Source organism: Felis catus, chromosome B1, assembly GCF_018350175.1.
Source record: "Felis catus isolate Fca126 chromosome B1, F.catus_Fca126_mat1.0, whole genome shotgun sequence".
Classification (NCBI taxonomy): Eukaryota; Metazoa; Chordata; class Mammalia; order Carnivora; family Felidae; genus Felis; species Felis catus.
This window is the reverse complement of record NC_058371.1, coordinates 113641768-113669732: the sequence shown is the minus strand read 5'-3', so window position 1 is coordinate 113669732 and position 27965 is coordinate 113641768. Positions and strand designations below refer to the sequence as shown.

Genomic DNA, 27965 nt, shown 5'->3' with positions numbered 1-27965 from the left:
GCTACATAAGAGATTAATCATTATATCATTCATAACATCTGTACAAATAAAATTTCTAGATATGTAAGGGGGTTGGGAAATTTTATATTTCATATATCATGTTCCCACAGCTTGTCTTCATATCGCACTTAAGAATCCAATTTGAAGATAAATTTTCACCCCCAGCCTGAAATGTAATTTTGCATAAAACCAGTTTATTATTACATCCCTTTGTAGTTCATATCTTATATTTTTAGAGTATTAACTCATTCCATGTTTGAAACAGAAAAACAATCACTGTGTTATTTACCCATGAAAGATGATAATGTACAGTTTAACATCTGGCAAGCAACAGAAAATCATGACTATCCCTCTTAATGTAGGAAGAGCCCCCATCAGGGAAGCAACTTGAACTAAAGGGAAATATCTGAATAGGAGGAAAGAGAACAAAAGGAGCAAATGAAATTTGGTAAGAGACTACTGTGTTTGAGCCTTTTCCCTAGACACATTTAGTGCTCGTAACCCCATAAGGTAGGTATTATTGTCATTTATCAATGAGCAAACTAGGATCAAAGACATTGTTATTCCACAGCTAATAATGTGTTGTTGGGCTTCAGGCCCAGCTCTGTCTCCCTCCATGAGGTTACACTGCCTGCAGATTAAAGGTAACTGGACAGCATACACACTCCATAAGGAAGTGGGCATGTAGAAGAAAACGAAATGAGTTCCAGATTGAGACTTTGAAGACTGTGCACTATAGGAAAGAACTCTGAGGAGGAGTTAGGTAAGACGAGAATCAAGATTTAACAATAGTCATCAACATAAAGAAGGGAAGAGAATTTCAAAAGGTTGGCTGAAATGTTAAACATTCGGAGTTGGCTATATTTAAGGACAGATTGAATACCTGTTAATGATATCACCATTACCCTAAGTAAAACACCTGTAAATCATCACTGACGCCTTCTTCTCCCTCACCAGTTATGAACAGAGCCCAAATGAATCTTCCTTTCCATTCTCTCCACTTCCCCCAACCTCAGACCCTTATAAATTTAGTTGAAGACTACAGTAACTTGGTCTCACAGCTTCCAGTCTGTGTCCTTGATACTTTCTAGCTTAATCTCCCTCAAACACAGTCTGACCATATTACTCCTCTGTGCAGAAATCAAAATGGTTTTCCATTAACCATACAATATTTATACTTACAGTCTTTTCCATTACCAATATGCATTCTTATATTTAACTGCTCCCCATTATGCTATGTACCTTAAAATTATATCTCAATAAGACTGGAAAAATTAAAAAAAATTTTAATGAGAGAAAAAAATAATAAATTGGTCCCCAATATGGCCCTGGTTAATCTTATGAGCTCTACGACCATTATACTAGCTGTTTGACCGTGGGCAAGTTAGTGTACGTGTGCCTCAGTTCATTATCAGTAGAACTGGAATAAATACTAGTACTTACCTAATATAATTATTTTGAGAATAAATTGAATTAAGTGTGAGTGTAAAATAAATTAAGTGTAAAACACTTGAAATAGTGGCTGTACTGTTCAATAAGTGCTCAGTAATATTCATTTACCAATAAATATTAACCATCATTATTGTCATTTTGTTATTAATAATTTACAATAAAATTATTGTTTCTATTACCTTTTCAGCCAAATACTGTACAACACCCAAACATAAACAATAAGGAAAATAATAATAGCAGTAGAGACATCAAAATTTGAACATATATAATCTGCTCATAGAGTTTTGCTTTAACCACTATACTTTAATGCCATGAGGAAATTATCAAATTACTGACTTTAAAATATAACTCCAAGCATGTATTTTTGCTATTTCTTCTATCTGACAGATCATCCTACTCTCAAATTATCTAATTCTTAAATATAATATTAAAAATCCAGCCCAATTACTACCTTTTTAAAGACATCTTCCCTGAGCTTCCAGCCAAAAGTTATGCTCTACCAATTTTGAATTCCATTTGTATTATTATCTTTATTTTTTGTAAGACATTAATTCATTGTTACCAAGATTTGAAATTATAATATAACCCACTATATTTTCATTTATTTTAAAGCTTACAGATCACTTTCAAATACATCAATTCTTATGTTTTATTTCCCCGGCGAGGCGCTTGAGGACAGGGATGGGGGCAGAACACTTCTGAGTAACTCACCACCCCCCAGTACAGTTCCTTACAAAGAGTAGATTCCTGCATATATCTCTGTGGAGGTCAGTGGTGACCCACGTATAAGCAGTTACACTGAATGACTGATAAAGAAACCAAACTAATTTTCACAATGAGAAAAATTGGTATTTAGATAGTAAATCCTATTTCCCTTAGGAAATAACTTTCCAATTTCAAAAACAAAAAAATAGTTTTCATTTACAATGTCCATTGCTGCAAACTATCATCTATGTCTTCCAAATATACCATTGATACTTCTTAATTACTAGAAAAATGGGATTTCATTGCCATAGTGACTAAAAGAAAAAGTTTGTAGACAGGAATTACAATTCTCTCCCTGACAGGAAGAAAATATTCCAGGGTGCCTGTGTGGCTCCATCAGTTAAGCATCTGACTTCAGCTCAGGTCATGATCTCACAGTTCATGAGTTCGAGTCTGTGCTGACAGCTCAGAACCTGGAGCCTGCATCAGATTCTGTGCCTCCTCTGCCCCTCCCCCCACTTGCACTGTCTCTCTCTCAAAAATAAATAAACATTTTAAAAAAATTTTTTTAAGAAAATATTTCTGCATATACAAATAACCAATATTGCTTTGAACATATGTTATCTCCTCCATAAAGTTTTACTTAAAGCTATACTATTTTTTAAATGTCTAAGGAAAAAATATATATTAAATAGGTAGACATATTTTATAAATCTTGATATATCTTTACTATGTAAATACTGAGAATGATGTTTATAAAGATTTTTAATAACATAGGAAATATTTACTAAATAATGTTAACTGAAAGAAAAATATGATCTATAGCATATGAACTCAACTACATAAAAACTTTTAACATTGCTTTAAAAGGAAACACGTTAAAACATTAACAGTCATTGCCTTGGGTTGGTAGAACTCTTTCTTCTATAAATTCTTATATTCAAGCTCATATTACCTTCATAATCTAGGGAGGAAAAAATCAACACTGAAAGGAAAAGATTTTCAAAATTTAATTGAAGCAGGAAGTTCTAGCCAATTCATTTCTATATCTAAATTTAATCTACAAATTATAAAGAATGATACAAATTACTGTTACTACTATAATCATTTTAAAAATAAACCAAGGGAAATTTCCTATGTAAACTAAAAGCTAATAAAAACCATAGAAATGTTTAAGCAGCCTTATTTCAAATTACAGTATTTTGAAGTATTATATGTCTTTGAGATCTAATTACCTTTAACTTCTAAAAGTCAAAAATAGCATTCTTCATGATAATACTCTTTAAATAATTTTTATTAATATTACTGGTTACATGGTTTAAGACATGGTGTTCTTCCCAAGAGAGTTCAATCTGTTTCAGAACTGAGTTACAACCACATGAAATAAATAACGTTGCCAGAAGAAAAACCACATAAGAAGTCAATATACCACTCTAGAGTCCAAAGAAGAAATAAGTAAGGGTAGGATTTATCAGGAATGCTGTGTTAGGGAAGCAAGAAAGTGAAAAATAAAGCAGTGTTTGTTAAAGTAGGATCTGAGACTCATCTGTGATTGAATCACTGGGCAAACAAGTAAAAACATAAAACCAGGTGGTGACTACAGTTAACAATGTATTATATATTTGAAAGTCACTAAGAGACTAGATCTTAAAAGTTCTCATCAGAAGAAAGGAAAATTTTAATAGCATTTATTATAGTACACAGTTTAGCGCTAGACACATTGTAAGCACTAAATAAATACTTCTTGAATTGAAATCAACTTTTAGACAAAAAGAAATTGTGTTCCCCTCTAACAGGCAGCATTTTCCCTCTTGAGCATCTCTGTAGGCATCTGCCAAGGTATTCTCATAGCAAACTGTCAACAAGGCAACAATAGTATACTCATCTAACATTTTGATATAGCAATTTAAAATATCCTTGGCCTATGTTCTTTGCCTTCTGGCCCCCTATAATAAGGCACTGTTGGTCGATGTAAGAATGAGTGGTAAGATAACATGACTTATGGTCAGCCTGATCTTGATTTCTGACCTGTTCATGTCAGAGCATTTCTTCATCTCTTATATATATACCCACTATATTCTTAAATGTATGATATAATGCAAGCTCTAAAAATCTCCCATCTTAACCATAATCAACTTTAACTACTGAGAAAATGATGATGCTATATAATAAAGCATCATACTCTATATTTTTAACAACGGCAAGCCTGAAAGAGCTGTTTGTCTCAATTCGTTAGCAAAAGTTACTGATTACAAACAAACAAACAAACAGAGTATCCTGCAATCTGCAAAATACATATTACTTCCTTTAGAGTTTCTTTGACAAAAGAATCATAATTAAGCTCAATCTGGACAAAACACTGAAATAAGCATATATATATTAACATGCCCGTGGATCACACAAAGTGATTTTATAACTTTATACAAAACCATATTTTATTAGAAGGAAGGATTTTTCTGGCAATTTGTCCATCAAAACCTTTCAGACTAAGGGGAATAATTTATTTTAATTGCACATTATGAAATCCTTTACAGTATATCGTATGGAGATCTGCCGGAGATATATTTCAAAAGAATACAATAATTTACTTTCAAGGGTAGTAATTCTTTCATTGTATTCAATACTTGTCAGGTTTTGAATATCCCCATTTATGACTTAAAGGGTGACATTGTCAGAAAGGTTCAAATACTAGTAATAAAAATAATTAAAAGATTAGAAAATAAGATTGGTATGAAAGGGAGAAAAAAACTCTTGGATATTAGAGGAAAACAGGAAAAAATTGGTAATATCCGAAGTGTATGTACAGACCTCTTAATTTCACCTAAGAAAGATCAGAAACAAGTTTATGTTACAGTGAAGAGAAATTTAGGTTAGATACTAGAAACAACTGTCTAATTTGAAGTTTCTTGGTTTCTACAATCTTTTACTGTGGAAAACTACAGATTCTGTTCTAGTGAAAACTGGTATGAGGTTGATGCATCAATTGATAACTTGAACATTATTTATTTTAAAAAGCCCACTCTGGGGGCGCCTGGGTGGCGCAGTCGGTTAAGCGTCCGACTTCAGCCAGGTCACGATCTCGCGGTCCGTGAGTTCGAGCCCCGCGTCAGGCTCTGGGCTGATGGCTCAGAGCCTGGAGCCTGTTTCCGATTCTGTGTCTCCCTCTCTCTCTGCCCCTCCCCCGTTCATGCTCTGTCTCTCTCTGTCCCAAAAATAAATAAACGTTGAAAAAAAAAATTTTTTAATAAAAAAAATAAAAATTAAAAAAATAAAAAAGCCCACTCTGCCTCTGGAATTTTATACTACATCATTTCCTCATTTTCTATCACTGAGCCCTATGTGCTTTACTACTTACATTTTCTAAATTCTCTTATCTCTTACTACCTTGAGAATGTATTTTGCACAGTAACATAAGAGATACTACTCTACAAAAAAAAAAAAAAAAAGTACACCTTAATCATTGTTTCATTAAATAAGTATTTGCTGAATGTCTTTTATGGGCCAACAATAAAAACTCTTGGCATTCAAAGATGGACAAGAGAGAGTCCCTTCCCACATGTACCTTAGAATCTAATGGACCAAACCATCCAACAAGAAGTAACAAGAAAGGATTATAAATGCATTTTTTAAATACTGAGTTCTATGGAATCCGACAGAAGCACATAAACGGGAGAACTTAAACTTCAGGAAGAAAGAGAAATTTAAGCTGTAACTAAGGGCTGAGGAGAGTGAAGAGCCTCCTATAATATCATAGGCAAAGGTCCAAAGGTTGAAAAGAGCATACAACAGGAGAGAATAGAAAATACTGCACTAGATAAGGCCCACCGAACGTCTTGTTACCCACATTCACATGTTTGGATTTGTTTCAGTATTTAACAGGTTCACTTTAGAAGAAGCATTCTGGCTATGGTGTGGAAAATAGACTGGAGAAGAGCAGTAACATAGAAGGAAAAAGCAGTCAGTAGGTTGTTATCATCAGCCAAAGAAAGATACTAGTGGGCGGGACTAGAGTAGCAGTAGAAGGAGCAGAAAGAAGTACACACACCTGAGAAATTTAGGAGGAGAATAGATAGGAGTTGGTGAATGAAAGTTATAGGGAATGCAGGGGGAGTCAAGGAGAGTTCTCAAGTGACTGATCTGGACAATGACCACCATTCACTGAGAGAAGTACAGTGGAAAGAGCAAATTAGATGAGGAAAGGGGTATGATAAATTCAATCTGAGCCATTTTGACTTTGAGATGTCCAACTAGAGATCAGGCCTACTGATCAAACCTTCTAAGGAGATTTCAAATGAAATTCAGCAGTGGTATTATTGGAATCACCAGGTTCACAAACATCTTCAGCAATCCCACCCATTCACAATAATGAGTTCTGACTTCTACTGTTTTAGACCATGTAGTTTTTGCCCCTGATGTTGGGTAATTAATTTATTTTATTTTATTGTGTAGTGATCAAAAGCACCTTTGTTGAAGGAAGTTAATGTTTTCCAACTTCGAAAGACAGTCTTGCTAAAACACAGGTTAAAAGGTATGTGCCATAATTTCTAGTTAATCTATCTATAATGTCTTTTTTTAATAAAGAAAATTGAAAGCAAGTTCAGATTCAAGTCCATGAATCACAATCTTGGTCAGACATTTTTGACATTTCCAATTTTAACAATGTCACTAAAATGGAAAAATTCATGATTTAGTAAGCTGTGCAAAGCTCACTGATCATCCAGTATTTAATTAGAAAATCTTCAAGTTTTCATGGCAAACCATGAGCTATATCAGTTCAACTCTCCTACTCTAATCTATTAACCTATCTATTAAAGTTAGAGAACTGAGATACTGGAAATTATTAAGCATGGACTAAAACTTTGGACTAATGATCATATCTGTAGTAAATACTCTGAGCTAAAGGCCAAGGGACAATTTTAAACAGCACTTCTTACTTTAAGCAAACCAACTATGCTTTCTCTTTAGTATTTCTTTTCAATTAATAGTGAAATTTTCCTTACACTTTTTTTCAATTAAAATGAACCTATAATTAAGGCAATAAATGCCTATTCTTGCATGCATTTTCCTGATTTAATAACAGTATACACTAAAAAGGGGCAGAAAGTGTTTGTGTTTTACGTCATTTGAACAATACAAAGAATTGACGATAAAACAACTTCAGAATGCCAATGTCAGGATTCTTCTCCAGAATAGCCACTGTTGTGGCCCTATGCTGCATTCCACCAGGCCTCCTAAATTTTACTTTCAGAATAGTTGATCTACTTTTTCTGATTATCTACCTGCTAAAAGGCTATTAAAAAGAGGCAACATTAAGAGGGTAAGCACTGAGAAAGTCAATCAAAAAAAAAAAAAATAAGTAAACGATGTATCAAATTTTATTGATAATACATGTTTAAAACAACAGAAACTACAATCAAGCCCTTTCCTTTCGTATTAACAATGCTTTTCTAGTCCTTCTCTTCTCCCAAGTACTTTTCAATTCCCTACCCATCTTTCCTGCTATAACCTCCAAACATTTCATTTGTCAAAGCTTTTTTTAATAGGGTCTTCTCTTCAAGAGTATAGATATAATAGTCAGGAGCTAAAACATTGAATTCCAGAATCAGAGAGAACTAGCCTCCACCTTTAAAAGTTATGTGATATGTGAAAGTTATTTAGCCTCTTTGGGGCTCATTTATCCCATCTACGAAATTGTGATAATAGATTGTTATGCAGATTAACTGAGATAATACATGTAAAAGAGTTAAAACAATGATTGGTACATAGGATAATAAATATCAGCTGTTACTTTTTTTTATTTGCTTGGAAGGCTATGGATGAGCAGTTGAGGAAGTGGACAAGCTACAATTATTCTCTGGAAATAATGAGCTAAAGACGAATGACCTCAGAATCTACACGCAATGGAGTGGTTTGAAGAAAGAATGCCAGTATCAATCTGATGCCTTCAACACAATTTCCAGAATCCTAAAAATGCTCCATTGATCCCAAAATATACTTTCTAGATTGTTTATGTGGTTGACACTAAACTTATCAAGATGAGAAGGCCAGAACAGAATGTATTAATATTCTAGGGTTGGCTTTCATAAACTGTTGCCTCCTGACCAGTCAGCATGACCTTGTCAATTTATAATGTTTATACACATCTACCATCTTAAAAAAGTATTCACTGTAGGAAGAGAGGATAAAGATTATTCTCAACCATAGGAAAAAATAAAGACAAAAACTGTGGATACAAATCTCTTTCTGTACAGTTAAATTACATCTTTCTTCCAAGCAAAAACCAAGTAGCAATTATCATTATAAAGTCAACCCATGACTTTTGTACTGTCAGCCTTTTGGGAGTCCTCTGAGAGCCTTCACTATTGCACTCCACACGTATTCTACATGATGTCTTAATTAGATTAAACTGCATCACTTGAATCTGAGATCATCCTAAATCACAGTGAAGAAACTAATGAACCAAATGCTGAGCTACAGCTCTTATAACCAGATGGGAAAAAAATCTAAAGAGTTTTTTGTGGGTTTGTTAAAAATGGTCAACTTCATCACCTTTCCAAATATCTTGTCAGAAACCTCTATTCATTTAGCACTACTGGTGACAAATACAACAAATTCTCCTTCCTATAGCTGGCAAAATAAGAGGGCCTAATAAATCAGATTAAAACCAAAATTTACCTGTTTTTTAAATAAAAGTTTCCAAACTCATAGTAAACAAAATCATTTTCATATTCAAAACATTAAATGTTCTTTCCTATTCAACTGTGTATATAAAGGTCCAGGGATCTAAAAAGAAAAAAAAAGTCAAAGAAACTATAAGATAAGTTTTTAACGTTCCATGTCCCTTATCAAACTAAACAAAATTCCATTGTCAGTTTTGAGCATAATAATTAAACAGTAAACATTCACTTCATTTTTTTTCCTTTAGTCATCATGGCTTTGTATATCTCCTTTATGGACAGCACAGTATAAAACAGGCTAAAAAGTCTTTAATCAAATCTGACTTCATCTGAGGCTTGGATTAAGCCCATATTGTCTTTTCTTACTTATGACATCCATTCATCAGGATCATTTCATTAGTATGGAAAACATGTGCATTGTGGAAGAGATCGTTTGGGGAAAAATCTAAAACTTTAAATGCTGAATTTAATTTACCATAAAATCTGGACTGTATGTAAATCATCCCACTAAAACTCATGTTTGGACATTTTTTAAACAAAAAGTGTGATTATCTGTAATATATTATGACATTATTTTAACAAAGCATGATTATTTTCACCACAGGTAATACCATATACATTAAGAGATTTCAGTGACCAGAAGATGTCGGCAATTATTTGAGTGTTTCCTTTGTTTTGTTTTCTTTTTAAGACACTGTTAAATAGAATGTATTTATGTACATTTAATCACAATGCTTATGTATTTTTCATGTTGTAAATTACTGCTGTTATGAGGTCCGAAAGTGGTGACCATTGTCCAAGTTTATAAAGCATATGGAACATTCATACTTGCATATATAGATCACCTCTGGAAAGATACGCAAGTAATAGGTTACTGTGACAGATGAGCAGTTTAGCCTAGCGATAGGGTGGGAAAGACTTCTCTTACCTTTTTATTCTTGTACATCAAACATGTAACCCAATCAAAAATAACAAAATATTCTAAACTTAAATGTATGAAACCAAAGACATGCACAAATTTAATCCTGTTGTTTATGAAACAGCAAAAGATTACAGACCAATTTTATAACCTAATATATATGAACCATAAAGTGTACTTACTAAATAGGACTACTTCCACTGCTCAGGGGGAACAAACCCACGTGTCCCAAGGCTCAGCAAAAAGCTGGCCCCACAGTTCTGTGTGTGGGCTCAGTAGGAGCACAACCTGCCTGACCTTTGAGATCCAAAGACTCCCCCTTTCTAAGATCACTTCATCAACCAAGAGGCTTCTCTTGATTCTAACCTTCACAGTTACCTCACTGTTGTTGCCTCTGGACCCATTCACATAAATATGTAAAGCTTTGAGGGGCAGGTCCCTCTTCTGGAGATTCCCTGGAAGGATATAATCCAGCACTGCTTTATGAGAGTTCAGGAATTTGGCGGTACTTCTCCACCCTTGAGTTTTTCCTTAAATATCTTTATTTCATATTTATACTACATGACACGAATGGTATATGTATGTGACCAAACACTTTTTGCACAAAATTATACTAGTTCATTTACTCAATAAATATTTATTGAGATGCTGCCATGTGTCAGACCCTGTGTTAGTCACTGAAAAATCTAGGGCATATAATTCTTTCAATAAAAACTAGAATTTAAAGACTATAATTATCTAAGACTTAGCCAGTACAATTATTATATTCCATTTATTAAATACCTTCCTATGTGGCAGCATTATACTGGATGGCTACTGTACATTGTTTCTAATTCTTCATGGATATTAATATTTTTATTTTATGGATGAGAAAACCAAGGCTAAAACGATTTAAGTTATTTGCTCAAGGCCAAACACTTGGTAAGTAGCAAAGCAAGAATTAGGGCCAGTTTATCTGATTCCAAGCCTGAATTCTTCCCACTGACTACACCACAGCTATCTCAGTGGAAAATAACATTTTCTTTTTGTATTTAGAACATGGTGTTATTTTTCTTTCTATTCTTATTTTTACTCAAAAAGACTTAAATTTAAAATTCCTAATAATGTAAAAAAAAAACAAAGCTAAAACATAATTTTAATGAAGACAAGTAAAATAATGTTGACTGTTAAAAGAAGTTGGGAGAGAAAATGCCAAAGTTACAGTGTACTAAATCCTATTTTACCTAGCTGAAAATGATACTTTTACTTCCCCTGGTCTTCTTTTCTCTTTGGCCTTCAGTAAGTGGCTATTAAACAGAATAGTCTTTCCCTTTAGTCTTTCCTAAAATAAATTAGGTGAATATAGCTCTTTTACTTATGTGATGAAGCACCCCCAGGAGACCAACTATGTCAACTTCTACCTTGTCCTCACAGTAATGTGAAAATCCCATCTACCATCTTGGATTTGGTCTTCAGAGGCCTACATTTTCAAAGCCTTTGTAATTCATTATATTAAATATTATTGAGTACCAGTTACATGCTATGAACTATGCAGAAGAGAAATTTGACCAGCACCTTTCAAGGGAGTTCTTTATATAAAAAACTTCAACTCTGGACATCATAGTTATTTTTCAAACTAGTGAGTTCCTTTTTATTTCAAATTTTAAGATGGGGTTGAGAACTTGGGAGTAAATATATAACTTTTACAGCATTCATGCTAAACTTTTTCAAAGAATTAGCAGGGAAAGGAATCCCAAATCTTCCAAAATTCAACATTCTCATTGTAAATGCTTTTCTCAGGAAATTCTGACTCATGTTGTCATGCGGTGTATTTTTGTAAATTTTTGAACAGTTAAGAATAAAGAAGTTTATTTCCATATGCAACACAATAAAATTATGCAGGGTGGCGAAGTTTTTCATTAATATGTGCAAAAGTGTGAAAATAAACTACCACTTTCTACATGCCACTTTTAAAATATACCAAATTGTCACTGCCTTTACATGGCCAAATTTTAAAGCAATTTAAAAGCCATATAAGGTCAAATTTGGCCATGTAAAGCCATTTACTTTGGAAATCATTTAATCCAACTCCATTAAAGGATATAGAAGGAGGCAAACCATAAGAGACTCTTAAATACTGAGAACAAACTGAGGGTTGATGGGGAGTGCGAGAGAGGGAAAGTGGTTGATGGACATTGAGGAGGGCCCCTGTTGGGATGAGCACTGGGTGTTGTAAGGAAACCAATTTGACAATAAATTATATATATAGATACACACACACACACACACACACACACACACACACACACACACACACACATATATAGGATATAGAAACAGAGGTAATTAAGAGAGTATTATCTAGGGTTAATCAAATAATCACCTCTATAATATGAGTTCATTGATATTTGTATTTACTTTCCAACTCTTCATTAAGTTCTTTGAAAGCAGAGTTTTTCTATCCAATGCATACTGAGTATGAACTGTGAGGGAGCCACTGGGTAGACTAGATAGGCCCAGAAATAAATAACTGAGATTTGAAGAGGTTATTACTATGAGAATGATCTATCAAGCCCTCGTGGAGCTTCTAACTGGGCCTAGAGCCTTATCATCTGGACTGATACTTGAGTGGTTCTCGAAGGAAGGGTGGGCACTTGCCAGGCAGAGAACAAGAGTAGAGAACATTCCAGGCAAGGACACAAAGTAGAAACCCAGCTAAGAGCCACACAGAGCATTATACGGTCCTGTGGAAGGACCCAATCAGCAGTGAACTACATCAGTAAATTAGGCTGTTAAATAATCATTAATATATAGAAAATTAATGCTACCTTTGTATTTCTTTCTTGCTAGAAGATAATAAATGCCAAGTTGTCAAAACAATGTTTTTATATAACTATTACTTCTTAATAGATATAATTAGTTGGTCACAAGCAATTATGTCTGCCCAAGAGTTTACAATATTATTTCAAGTACTACAATCTTTCTCATGTATCAACAATCCTATTTTAAGGAAATCGTCACTCTGTATATCAGAAGACCTATACTAAGAATCAGAAAAAAGAAAAGGCTGACACCTCTTTCTTAGGCAAGTGGCATTACCACTGGGCCTCAGTTTTCTTATATGAAAATAATGATAGTCACTGTTGTATCTGCTGTCCAGGTTGCTATAGAGATCATATAGTTAATGATATAGTTAATGTGAGATCAATTATAAACCTAAAAATTCTAATTTTAGTTATACACACATACATATAAATAAATAAACTAAAGAATTTTCAAAGAGCATTTCTTCAATACATAGGAAAAAGCAGCATTGCCCGTGCTGATTCAAAGGGGCACATGCATCCTCAATGTTTACAGCAGTATTACCAACAAGAGCTAAATTATGGAAAGAGCCAAGTGTCCATCAACTGATGAATGGATAAAGAAGATGTGGTTTATATATACAATGGAATACTACTCGGCAATTAAAAAGAATGAAATCTTGCCATTTGCAACTACTTGAATGGAACTAGAGGGTATTATGCTAAGTGAAATAAGTCAGTCAGAGAAAGACAAATATCATATGATTTCACTCATATGTGGAATTTAAAAAACACAACAGAGGAACACAGGGGAAGGGAAGAAAAATAAGATAAAAACAGAGAGGGAGGCAAATCATAAGACACTGTTAAGTACAGAGAACAAACTGAAGGTTGCTAGATGGGAGATGGGTGAGGGGATGGGTTAAATGCATGATGGGCATTAATTAAGGAGGGCATTAAGGATGAGCACTGGGTGTCATATGTAAGCGATGAATCACTGAGTTCTACTCCTGAAGCCAAGACTACACTGTGTGTTAACTAACTTGAATTTAAATAAATAAATAAATAAATAAATAAATAAATAAATAAATAGCAGCATTACCTGACACACAGATCTGAATCCTCTCTCCTCTGAATTCATAGCACCTACAATCAGTACCACTCACTTTAAAAATCAATCATCATGTATATGTTAACTAACTTGGATGTAAAGTAAAAAATTAATTAATTAATTTTAAAAGATCAGGGGCGCCTGGGTGGCGCAGTCGGTTAAGCATCCGACTTCAGCCAGGTCACCATCTCGCGGTCCGTGAGTTCGAGCCCCGCGTCGGGCTCTGGGCTGATGGCTCAGAGCCTGGAGCCTGTTTCCGATTCTGTGTCTCCCTCTCTCTCTGCCCCTCCCCCATTCATGCTCTGTCTCTCTCTGTCCCAAAAATAAATAAACGTTGAAAAAAAAATTTTTTAAAAAAAGATCAATCATTGTGTATTATGTTTCATTATATATACATGGCATGATCCCAAGTTTTTCAAGGCATCTTTTATTTTCCTATCAGTTGTTTTATTTTTGTATTTTAAAAATTCTTAATAATCAAAATTCAATTCAAAATCTACTTCTATGATTTTCTAATTAAGAAATCCTAATTTTCTATGTACAGATTACTTTCATCTCAAATTTCCAATTTTGGATATAACAAAAAGAAATTAAAAGAAAAATATATAATTTAATAAGATTCTAATAAATTAACAGCTACTTTCTTTAGCTTTAGTCTGGTTTACAAAGGAAGAAATCATTTCTACAGATTAGTTGACAACTATGGAAAACAGATAATTATCTTCCATACAATGAATACATATAAAGATTCTTTCAGCAAATATTTTATATTAATATTATTAAATACATAGGAAATATGCCAAAATGACCTAGGGGAATGAGGCAATCTCTTAAAAATGCTACAAATTATCTTACCAGTTAATTTTTGCTAAAATATTCAGAGAAATATATAAAACCATCTCTTCCTTGTTAGAATTAAATTAAGTACTTAAGGTTCTTGAAACTATTAATGGGAAAATCATATTCTATATATAACCAGAAAATAATTACTAAATTCAGCAAGTAAAACTGGTATAATGACTATTTAAGTAGGTCAGTGCAGAACACATGGCTATAATACGAATTGTCTAGGAACATTAAACTGTATATCTTTTTATATAACACAGAGATAATTAACTTTCTCTATGAAAAATTTCAGTATGTGTTAGCACAGTAAAAACCACTGATATCTGGTACCACAAATAATTGAGACCCAGAGTTATTGGTTGTTGAACTTTCCTTTGATTGTGTTTAACATAGAAAATTAGTTTTTACACAGAAGATACATGTATATACAATGGCCCTTTTTATGGAGCCAATGTTTTACTAAATCCCCTTTTTGTCATTCTACAAAAGGACAGTCTTAGCCTACCAACAAAACAGCTGAAAAGAACAGTAACAATGAGTAAATTTCCTCCCACTGGGTCTATAAAAAGTGTACATTCCCATCATGAAGAAAGCGTGCATGCAGCATGGTTGAGAAGCAAGTACTGGAACTATTGTGTATTGTGTATATCTCAAGTAGAGAAAAACATCTGTCCTTTTGCCCTGAAAAGGGACCCCCTGTGAGCCTCTTCTCATGGACCATTATAGTTTCCTTCAACCCTGACACTGCACAGGCTTTGAACTGATGGCTGTCTGTCACAAAAAGTTCATCTCAAGCCACTTTTCCTGAGAGGTTTCATAGGGTTTAGACTGAGGTGACCAACCATGGCTTAACAAAAAGATTAGTGTGTCTGGGCACAAAGCAAGACACAGAGATATGAGTGACCCTCTTTGTAACATCTTGCCACACAGAATAAAGAACAGTGAATGTAGTCAACTATAGAATATGCAGAGATGCCCGAGGGAGAAGAAAAGAGGACTGGAGAGGGAATCTGTCTTCACTTGGGAACAAGTGCTCTTTAATGCCAACAGACATTTCCCAAAGAGTTTTAATGATTCTGTCTCCCTCACCCTTTATACAAAAAAAATATTAATAGAAATGACAATTTTTATTCAACCCAAGGCAAAAGTAAGAATAGAATGCAATGTTAGGTTTCTCTCTTTGTAAAGTTTTTTAAGAAGGCAATCACTTGGTAGAGTTATAGACCTATAACAGGCCATAAGGGTTATTTATCTACGTAGCACACTGATGCCAAAGGTAAAAGCCTTCCTACAAAGTCTTTGACAGGACATAATGTGAACATTTTTCTTCCTTTCAAACTCCCTCCACTAGCAAACACCTATGCATTGTTAAAGTTAATTCCTCCCATAAAGTCTTCCCTAGATGACTCTTCTCCACATAGACTGCTCTCAGAGAACTGATAACATTTAATTATGCTTATTACATGTGTGTTTCCTCTTACTAGATGATAAGCTCTCAAGGATAAAGATTACATCATATTATTTCGTTCACCTAACAAAGTTTGACACAGAATAGGCATTTCATAATTACTCATACTGTAATTCTTGAACTCTCCCAATGATGAGAAGCCCATCACATCAAAATGAAGCCATTTTTAAACAACCTTGCTGTTGAGCAGGATGAAGGGTAGGGGTCAGTGAAATGCAAAAATTTGTTCCCTGTTCATTTTTCCCTCCTGGATCCAAGTTCTACCCTGTAGTTTTAAGTATAAATGGTCCACTACTTTGAAGACTACCACCTTGCTTTCCTTAACGTCACTACCACCATCTCTAGCTCTTGTCTTTTCAAGCTAAATGCTCCCATTTTCTTCTGCTACTATTCCTACAAGACAAATGTCAGATGCTTTTCATCCTCATCGCAATCCTCTAGAAGTGCTCTAGTTTGTCAATATTTCCTTTAAAGCTCAATAAAATACTGCATGCATGTGTTCACACTGTGCATCACATACTAGAACTACTACCTACTTTTTTCCAGACACAGTACTGTTCTACAGTAGATGGCCCCCTTAGCCGCCTGGAGCCTGCTCCGGATTCTGTGTCTCCCCTTCTCTCTGCCTCTTCTCTGCTTGTGCTCTCTCTCTCTCTCTCTCTCTCTCTCTCTCTCTCTCTCTCAAAAATAAATAAGCATTGATGGGGCTCCTGGGTGGCGCAGTCGGTTAAGCTCCGACTTCAGCCAGGTCACGATCTCGCGGTCCGTGAGTTCGAGCCCCGTGTCGGGCTCTGGGCTGATGGCTCAGAGCCTGGAGCCTGTTTCCGATTCTGTGTCTCCCTCTTTCTCTGCCCCTCGCCCGTTCATGCTCTGTCTCTCTCTGTCCCAAAAATAAATAAACGTTGAAAAAAAAATTTTTTTAATAAATAAATAAATAAATAAATAAATAAGCATTGAAAAAATTAAAGAATTTTTAAAAATGTCTCTTCTCAAATTATCTAGCAATCTATTTGGGCTTCTGCATGTAAATATAACAAAAAAATGTCCCAAGAAAATCTGTTTTTTTATATACTTCAAACAACAAATAAGAGTCTTGGTTGAAATATTAGTGCGTAGATCACAGAGAAATTTTATCCAATAGCAAATATGTGGGAATCTTTCAGAGAACTTAGATTATACAGCATTTCCACCTATGTGATTCTGCTTCTATGGTCCAATATCTGAGTTTTCTGGCCCAGTTAATACATTTTATTACTACTATGTTACACCATGACCTGCATGTGAATATTCTTTCTCATTTCTAGAACTGGAATATATTCTATCATGTTGATGAACTTGAATTGAATCAGCACATCAGTTCAAACCCAGCAGTATAATTTACTTCCCAGTCAGCATGCAAATATGTTTATATGCTCTATAAGTGTTCAATGATTATATCCTTTATCTAGCATTCATTACTTCTTATATGTTGAAATAGTATATTAAAATAAATATTTGGCAGTTTATCAAATGGAAAAACTGAATGCCTTTAGCTACTAATTTTTATTGAATTTAGTCCTATAATTCCTTGGGAAATATTTTCTATGTTTTTCCTACAAAATTATATTTTAGAGCTGAATGGTCATTTACCAGCTCCTATAGTATTCTGAAGAACTAAATATACTTACTACCAAATATATGAGAAACATATTTTTTGAAAATTTACAATATGCCCCACTAAGTACTTAGGTCTGGCTGAATTATGAGAATTGCCTTCTGTAATTATGTAGTTAAATAAGAATATTGTTCCCACGGAACATTTTTCAGTTTCAATTCTTCTCGTAAAGAGTTTGGTGACTTGGATATGATGATCACTTCCCTTGAAGAACTCTCTCAACAAATGATTTTCTTAAGAAAGTAAACTAATCCTTCAATTTGCTACAACTTGTTTAATATTCAATTTCAAATTCTGCCTTAATTATAGCAATAAGATTTTCATAGTCAAGGATCAAGGAATGCAACAGCCATTAAGAAAGTAATTTTATGATTATTTTTAAATGTACCTCCCTCATAATTAGAAGCAAACTATGAGTTCTTGAAAAGTATGAAGTGTATAAAAGCAAATAATCATATAAAAGGTATTCTATAATACATGTTTTCTTCAGTCCAGACCAGTTCTTAAAATCCTGCAAATAAGAATACAAACATGAATAGTCTACTCTAATAAATCCTAATCTAATGATCCTAAAGGTACCGAAAGATGGGGCAGGCTCCAGGAGCTAATAAAGGTTTTCCACTATCTCATGAGGAAGCTAGAGCTCCTAGAGTTCTTCCACCAGCTGATCTGCAATCCCCAGTTTCAGAGAAGTCTTCAGACTGGAGTAGTGCAAAAACACTCCAGCATTTGATGATGACACTTTTAATGGCTTTAATAGTAATCACACTGAGATTCAAGTATTTGCCTTGGTCTTAAACTGGTGTCTTTCACACAAATGAATGCTAACCGTCTGGGTTTGCTATAGGATGAAAGAAAACATAAAAAGTATTCAGCACTTCAACAGAACTGATCAAGGAAGATGAAAAACATAAGCAAATTTTGAATATTCCCTTTTCTTCACCAAAGTATATTCCCATATGTTTAAAAGAGGTTTTAAGATGAGAAAGAACCCAGTGTCCATCCACTGAGAGTATTTTTTTAATTACACATCCATTTAATGAAATTCTATTCAGCTGCTAAAGTAACAAAAAATGAGACAGTATCATCTTGCCAAAATTTTTACACTGAATTTACAAGAAACACACCCTGTTGGTTCTCTGAGCAACACCATGGTGGTTAGCAAGAACAAGTGCTTTACAAAAGGCAGCAAAGGGAGCCAAGAAGAAAGTGGTTGATACATTTTCTAAGAAAGATTGGTATTATGGGAAAGCAATAGCTATGTTCAATATAAGAAATATTGGAAAAATACTAGTCACGGTAACTCAAGGAACCCTATATATATCTGGTGTCCTCAAGGATTGATTATTAAGCATGCAACCAAGCAACTACAGAGTATGAATTGACTTTGTCATGCTCTGAAAATTGCTATCTTGAACAAATTCCTGACATTAACTTATTATATTTTTTAAATTTCTCTTTTCCAAAAATGATAAAGAAAACCTAGATCCCAAATAAATAAGGTACTTTAAGAAGTGGGAAGGATGGGAAGACCATCTTCAAAGTTGGCCCCAAAGTAAGGTCCCAAAGTAAGAAACTCTAATTTTGCAAGGAATGACTAGCACTCCACCTCTCAAGCTGCTTTTACAATGTGTAGGTGGCCAGATGGTCCATTCTAGAAAGCATGTGATTATGAGCTGGTTGTGACCTAAAGGGACAACTTAAAGGTGGGTTTACTACCAATAATCTGTTCAAAATCATATTTTACAAGCAGGAAGTTCAACAGCATTCAAGAACAGAAAAAGCCACTTCTAAGTTCTTAAATGGTTATATAATGGTTATTAATCCAGTTATTACCCCCCAAAAAGAAACTGGTTTAAAAGACTATATCCAGCTAATTAATAAGGAGTACCACTAATGTAAAGAGAACTCCAGAGGGTGTTTTTTTTTTTTAAGACTATAGCTTTATTTTACAGCAATAAAAGCAGTTTGCTAAATCACACTACTAAACTTTCTTCCTTGGAAACACCTCACTTCTTTGAAAACCCTTAAAACAGGGATTGTTCTTTCTAAGTTACAGTCAAATCCACTGTCATTAATATTATAAATTCTCCCAGCTGAGCTTATGGGTTATGTCAATATGCCATCTTGCAGGCAGCAGAAAACCAACCAAATGGGGAAATTGACAAATCACACACAGTTAAATCATATTTTGCTTCATGTTTTTAAAACTAGTTCATCTCTCAGTGAAATCGTGTTTTTATGTGAACACTAAAGTTCAAACTAAGCAATTCTTCAGCTACTCCAAAAAATACAGTAGAATGTTGATGGATTTCTGGCTAGGTTTTAAATCCAGCTCCCCAAAGAATAAGGGCAACAGAAACCAAAGTTTCTGCGAAGCCTTCAGGACAAAGCTTCAAGAATACAATAAGTGTTTTAAGAATGATTATTATAATTATAATACTCTTTTGTACTTAGGAGACTACCATAGTTTTTCTCTCTATAGCACAAAAACTGAACCAGGAGCCAGAAGTGGGAAAAAAAATTAAAGTTCATTCATTAAATGAAAGGAAAAAAAAAAAAGATTGTGAAAACATGGTCCACCAAAACATTACTGATTTGAGCTGAAGAGTGAAAAAATTAACAGACTTTGAAGGAATTCTGAAAAGAGTTCACTTAAGTATTTATTAGAATCAAGAAACGTTTAAAATATTCTTAAACATCATTTGCTAATTCCTTATCCTACCCTTTTTTTATCTAAATGTTTATTTGTTTATTTTGTGAGAGAGAAAGGGGGGCAAAGAGAGAGGGAGAGAGAGAATCCTAAGCAGGCTCCATGCTGTCAGCACACAGCCCAAAGCAGGGCTTGAAATCACAAACCGTGAGATCATGACTTGAGCAGAAATCAAGAATTAGATGCTTAACTGACTGAGCCACCCAGGATACTTATCTTATACTATCTTTCTATTGCATCCCATCAAGAGCTCCCTACAAGGTCAGTGAGAGTGCTAACAGATCAGCACTTTGATTCGCTCTCTAATGTGCAATTTGACTATATGCATTATGGGTGTACAAATGTTTATACAACATTTGAATCACCAATTCCACTTATAAGTAACTATCAGCAGCACACACAGACTTATATATTAGAGTATTCACTGCAAAGTTATTTATTAAGGCACTGAAAATAATCTTGAGGTATAAAAAGAGAAATTATTAAATTATAAGAAATCCATGTGAATATCATACAGATAACATGACTCACAATGAATGTATACTACCTTTATCGGAAATTATTTTTTCTACTTTCATAAGAAAAAATTTTCTAAGCTTCCTGTATTCCAGATTTACCTTTGAAGTCTTGAGGATATTCATTTTACCTATATATTATTAGGTCACTTGATGCAGACTTTACATAAAAGGCTTTGATGTAGACCATAGGAGCACCGAGGTAGCTCAGTCAGTTAAGCATCTAACTTCAACTCAGGTCATGATCTCGTGGTCCATGACTTTGGGCCCCACTTTGGGCTCTGTGATGACAGCTCAGAGCCTGGAGCCTGCTTCAAATGCTGTGTCTCCCTCTCTCTCTGCCCCTCTCCCACTCACGCTCTGTCTCTCTCTCTCTCTCTCTCTCTCTCTCTCTCTATCAAAAATAAACATTGGAGCCTGCTTTGGATTCTGTGTCTCCCTCTTTCTCTGCCCCTCCCCTACTCACTTGGTCTCTCTCTCTCTCTCTCAGCAATAAACATTTTTTAGAAAAAGGATTTGATATACCTTAAATATTTATTGTAACTAATTACGTCTAGTTACTATTTAAGTTCTATTATGATTGCTCTATCCATGGTAGATCATCAAAGAAACAAAGAGTAAAGATCATATTTTTAAGGAAATAAAAATATAATATTGTTAATCAACATACTAATAGTCTGCAAACCCTGAAATGTGTCAGAAAGAAAACTAAACAGCATTAATGAGGCAGAATAATTGTATTGAAAAGGAAAACATTTATATAAAATATAAATACTTCAATTTTTCTCCAAAAATGAGAAGAGGAAGTTTGTGTGTGACTGAACTAGGTAGCTGCTATCATAAAGTCTGGCCCATAGACCAGACTAAATAACACACAAAGATTTGCTTTGTTTGGCAAAGTGCTTTTAAAAAATACATTGAAATGCTTTATCTGGCTCTTAACACTCCAATCTGATGATAGAATATTCTAGTCTAACAAACTTCACACAATTGTATTACTTGCCTGGCATTCTAATTTGCCTTCCAGTTTAAAGTCCTACCTGGAGTAACCCCAATTACACGATGTTTTGTTCTCCTTCTTTTCCTCTACCTCCTTTCTACACATCCCTCAAACAGTACTCCCGCAACCTGGAAACCGCTTTCCTAATTAACGTTGGCCGATCTCAGCTAAAGTTCTGAAAACTTCCAAGCAGTTCCTCTGTATTTCACCCTTGTACCTCAACCCACATAGAACAATTTACTTTTAGCCATACTATTTTATCTAAAAGAAATAAAGTGTTCCATCACCAAACAAGTTTATAAAACATGATACATTAGAGTCCCCATTTTAGAGATTCACAATATACAAATCCTACAGTGGATAAATCTTATTTGTTTAGCCCAGTGTGTATCTGATTTGTCTTGAAAACATTCTTCCTCAGGAAATTTGTTAACGTGAAAAAGAAATGGTGTTTCAGGAATACAGTTGGACAAACTCAATACAACAAAGGCCGCGAGTGGATGGATCGCTGGTAGAAACACTTGAAAGGTGTTCAGAAATAGACTGATGGCAACTACAGTGAAAGACTACTAGAAAGGCACTGGGTTCTGAATGCACTTTGTCATGCTCAGACATTTCAGTTCAGAATCAAGGAAAAACACTGTTGGTCAGTTTATCAAGTTTCTAAATCATATTAAGCCAAGAGGAGTTGGAAATTTATTTTAAAAAATCATTAGCCTAACAAATCCTGATAAGGTGGGAGCTGGGTTTTGTGAAAATAAACATACAGTCTTGATTTGCTTCCCTCTTCCAAAAAAAAAAAAAAAAAAAAAGTACCATAAAAGGAAGAAAGGACTTAACAGCAGCATACATAAAAAATAAAGTTTTATCAATGTTAAATGCAGTACTGGTAGATTCAATTATGGGACCAGCAAGAAAATTATTATAATTTTAGGCTGTATTAGTTGGCAGTATAGTATCTAGAACAAGGGAAGTTTTCCTCTCTCCCCGTCTTGTATTTGCCAGTCACGACCTATCAGAGTTTCATTCAAATTCGTTTTCAACACTTTAAGAATGAAGTAGACGAACTGGAATACCTGAATGAGCTAAGGGCATTTATTCCAAAAAATGAAAATATTAATGGGAAATACAGTAAATGATTTCAAACATTGGAAAAGTTGTCATAGTACAGAGGTATTCAATATATTTTTTATGATGGAGAGTGAGGATGGTATACAAAATAAAATGGTGGATGCTCATAAGGAGATAAATTTCAACATGAGCTTTTTAACCAGCCAGTCTGAAGACTGAATGGTCTATTCAAGAGGTAATCCTAAATTGAATAAACATTTAGCCAAGAACACACTAAGGGAATTCAAGCACCTGAGGCAATGTAAGTCTAGCTAACCCTTAAAGGCCCTCCCAACACTGAATACAATCAGAGGCAGCATTACCATTTGGAGAGAACATTACCCCAAACAATGCAATATACTCTGTATGGAAACAAGACTATCAAAGCCAGTGGGTGCTAGAAGCTGAGTTAGGAGAGCTAATTGTTCCATTTTTAGGATTCTGCAAGCCCATTGTTAAACACAGTTGTTGTTAAAATTTTAATTATATACACTTACAATAAAATAAACTGTATTAAAGCAAAGTTAATAAACACTCAAACTTATCACTTCCTAATGTCACTTTGTTAACTTGAAATCAACCTTGGTAGGACACTTACACCCCAAAAATCTGCAATTGCCACAAATCAGGACTTTTTTTTTGAGAGTAGTTGTTAAAGATTTGTCATCAGCACACCACATCAGTAACATATGTAGTCAACAAGTATTTATTACACTCCCTCAAATACAGCTTGAGGTTGTGTGGACTAGAAGTAGAAATCAAAGGAATCTTCCTCAGGAAACAGGAGAACAAGAAATAAGAAGGTACATCTAAACCTTCAAAAGTGATTTGCTTTCTCAATGAATAGAATGTGTTACATTTGTACAACAGAGTTACTCTACAGCCTTCAAAAACAATGATGTGAATCAATCTGTGTAGGAAAGGCAAGCAACCAATAACACTGGATTCCTGCAGAGAGACGGGATGCTGTGCACCATTTTTAATTTAAATGCTTGCATTTCTTGCCCTGGGTATTATTTTGAGAATAGTAACAACAATGGTGAAATCAAACACAAAGAAAGGGGTTGACCTTGGGCAATAACTGGACCAGAAGGCAACAAACAAGCAGCAGCAGAAAGACAGCAGAGGAATGCAGCCTTAACAAAGGCAGCAGAAGCAGAGATAAAATTCTTAAGCCCAGAGAGCACTGCCCTGGATGCCTTCTGCTGAGGGGAAAATAACTATCCTGAAAGTTCTGATCACCCTCCTTCCCTGTTCTTGCAGGGGAGCCTGCAGAGCTCTTGCTAGTCCTACCTTCCTTATTCACTGGGCATCTTTTAAAAGAAAGGTACTCAAGTAGGGGTGATTTTGACACCTAAGGGACATTTGGTAATGTTGGACACATTTCTGGGTGTAGAATAAAAGGGGTGCAACTGGCATCTAATGTGTAAAAGCCAAGCAAGGATGCTGCTAAACATCCTACAATGCACAGAACAGCCTCCCACAATGAAGAATTACCCAGTCCAAGGGTGCCGCAGTGGCTCAGTCGGTTGGGCATCCAACTTCGGCTCAGGTCATGATCTCATGGTTTGTGGGTTTGAGCTCCGTGTTGGGCTCTGTGCTGACAGCTCGGGGTCTGGAGCCTGCTTCAGATTCTGTCTCCTTCTCTCTCTCTCTCTCTGCCCCTCCCCTGCTTGCACTCTGTCTCTCTCTGTCTCTCAAAAATAAAAAAAATAAATTAAAAATTTTTAAAAATTTAAAGAAGTATCCAGTCCAGAATGTCAATAGTGACAAAGTTGAGAATCCCTGTACCACTATTGCTTAAGGCCACCTGAGTGGATCTCTATTCTTTATAACCCAAGGGAGTCAGGTCAAGACCCAGAGATTCTGTCTTCACTAGGAAATATGACCATAGAATCTGAACTGACGTTCAAGGGAGTCTGCAAGACTTCTTAAAAGTAACTGCCATGAAAGGTAGCCTGGGGAGGGGTTAAAACTGTTGCATTTGACCTAACAACTGACAGAGATCTTTTTTTTTCTTTTTTTTTTTTTTTCAGAAAAACTATCTAATTGAAGTGCCATTAACATTTCTGCAAAGTATCGTTATATACATTAGAGAACTAGTCAATATTCTTAGAAGTAAAATAAATTCAAATACCATCTTCTTTAATAACATGTTGCTATTTTTGAAATTGTGAAAGTAAATGAACTGGAATTATGAGTTCAAATAACAATTATCATTGTAGTCTCAAATCCATTAAAATTAGACACAGTTGGCTACAGGCTATACTTTTGTAGCTTTTCCTTCTCTTGCAGTCTTCAGTCTGCATATCTGACACCCTTATTCCTCCACCAGAGCTTTGCAGCCTACTTATTTCTTTCAATAGTAACATACATGGCACAGGGTCTCACCCACAGTAAATCACAATAAATACTTTATCATTTAGGTGAACAAAAAGATTCTCAAAAGACTACTATATACATGATCCTTTCACCTCTGCCATAGTTGACTGGAATTAGGTAATACCAGAGATCAGTTACCACCCACAATATATAATTTTTAGGTACTAATATCTAAAATATTTAACATTTATGGGATGCTTGGGGAGTTCAGTCGGTTGAGTGACAAACTCTTGATTTTGGCTCAGGTCATGATCTCATGGGTCCTGGGATTAAGCCCCATGTCAGGCTCTGTACTGACAGTGCAGAGCCTGCTTGGGATTCTCTCTCTCCCACTCTCTCTCTCTGCCCCTCCCCTGCGCATGCACTCTTTCTCTCTCTCTCTCTCAAAATAAATAAACACTAAAAAATAAATAAATAAAAATATTTAACATTTATAATTAACTCTCTCCCCTACCTAGTAGAATGAGACCAAACTGCTTCTCAACGAAGCACCAATAACCATGTAGTTTCCATGTATCCCCACCCATCCCTGGCTGCCATTCTAATATACTGTCTTCCTAGAATGTATAGGAAGGGCCATTATCCAGCTTCAGCTATTCTGACAAAATCCCAGTGGGCTCAGCCAAAAGGTTTTAGCAACTAAAACAGGTGGGAGCAGGGTCACCTGGATGGCTCAGTCAGTTAAGCATCCGACTTCAGCTCAGGTCATGATCTTGCCGTTTGTGAGTTCAAGCCCGGTGTGGGCTCCGTGCTGACAGCTCAGAGCCTGGAACCTGCTTCAGATTCTGTATCTCCCTCTCTCTCTCTGCCCCTCCCCTGCTCATGCTCTGTCTCTCTCTGTCTCAAAAGTAAATTAAAAAACATTTAAAAAATGTGAAAGAAAGAAAGAAAGAAAGAAAGAAAGAAAGAAAGAAAGAAAGAAAGAGGTGGGAACAGAGTAAAGTATCCATATACCTGGGCAGCTGAGGCTGAGCTGTCTGGGCTACTAGTAAGTAAAGTAAATATGAGTTGGTAGCAGTAGAAGTAGTAGGAGATCAAACAAGGCAGAGTCCAACAGGAGAGGCAACTGGCCAAGAATAAGCAAATAAAGCTTAGAGTATGGACTAAAGACAAGTTGTCTGAAGCAGCAACACATGAATATGATGAGAGTGCCCAAGGAAAAGCCAAACTAGAACAAACCTGAAGTCAAGGCCAAAATGGCCAAAACAGCACAAAATCCCCAGGCAACCACATGCTCACAGAGGATAAGTGTAGCCTATGTAAATAATATAATTGCCTGGATATAATATTCCCAAACACAAAGGTTAGGTCAGCAACTCCCTCTTGAACATCAGTGAAAGCTACTCACTGATACTGAAACACAGGAAGCTGAGTCTTCCAAAGTGGTCTATTACCTTAAACAACTCTTCAGTGTTATGAATTTAAAGGCCACTTCTGCAACTCATGCCAGTTGTATAGACCTACCAATCCGCACAACCCTCAGGGGTCTAGTATATAAAGTATACAAAGCTATGGGGTGCCTGGGTGGCTCAGTCGGTTAGGCGTCCAACTTTGGCTCGGGTCATGATCTCACGGTTCATGCGTTCAAGCCCCATGTCAGTCTCTGTGCTGACAGCTCAGCACAGTGAAAAACTATGCACTGTCTAGAGCATATCCTTCCCACTTACCTAATTCTGATTCTTTCAGGGCTATTTAAAACTGTAAGTTGTAGATAACTAATAGTAAAGCAAAATAAATCTTACCACAGACATGCAAATTCTTTCTGACTGAGTGCAATTGACTTCCCTCCCCCACTGTGGAAAAAGTCCAGGGGCGCCTGGGTGGCGCAGTCGGTTAAGCGTCTGACTTCAGCCAGGTCACGATCTCGCAGTCCATGAGTTCGAGCCCCGTGTCGGGCTCTGGGCTGATGGCTCAGAGCCTGGAGCCTGTTTCCGATTCTGTGTCTCCCTCTCTCTCTGCCCCTCCCCCGTTCATGCTCTGTCTCTCTCTGTCCCAAAAATAAATAAACGTTAAAAAAAAAAATTAAAAAAAAAAAAAGTCCAGTTTTGCCTCCATCTACACAACAAGTTTGATATTCTAGACTATAAATGTATCTGTTTTTAAATTCTCCTTTGAACTAGTTAAAACATCTTATCAGTTCCTTCTTTCATGATTTAAGCAAAATCTTTAACACATGTTCGCTTTTTATCTGTATGAAAGTCACAATTTTACCTTTTTTGAAAATTACCTTTAACAGTAATTTTTGAGAAAACAATTAGTTATTGAAATCTGGGAGAAGTATTGACAGTTCCCATTGACAATTCCTCAGTTACACTGCTGGATTTAATCATAACTACAGCTGGGGCGCCTGGGTGGTTCAATGGGCTGAGCGTCCGACTTCCACTCAGGTCATGATCTCACGGTTTGTGAGTCGGAGCCCCATGTCAGGCTCTGTGCTGACAGCTCAGAGCCTGGAGCCTGCTTCAGATTCTGTGTCTCCTTCTCTCTCTGCCCCTCCCCAACTTGTGCTCTGTCTCTCTATGTCTCTCAAAAAATAAATAAATGTAATCATAACTACAGCTATTGCCCAGGAAAGGCATAGAGGTGTTGAGACTGAAAGGTGATTAAGTCCCTGACTGATCAAATTAGAA

At 35.5% G+C, this 27965-nt stretch overlaps 1 protein-coding gene and 1 pseudogene across 18 annotated transcripts in view; one reads left to right on the top strand and one right to left on the bottom strand.

Annotated features, from left to right (window-relative positions):
* Positions 1-27965, bottom strand: part of COL25A1 (collagen type XXV alpha 1 chain) — a 467566-nt gene that overhangs the window by 424904 nt on the left and 14697 nt on the right. The window lies entirely within an intron of this gene.
* Positions 18767-18959, top strand: LOC123384717 (annotated as a pseudogene).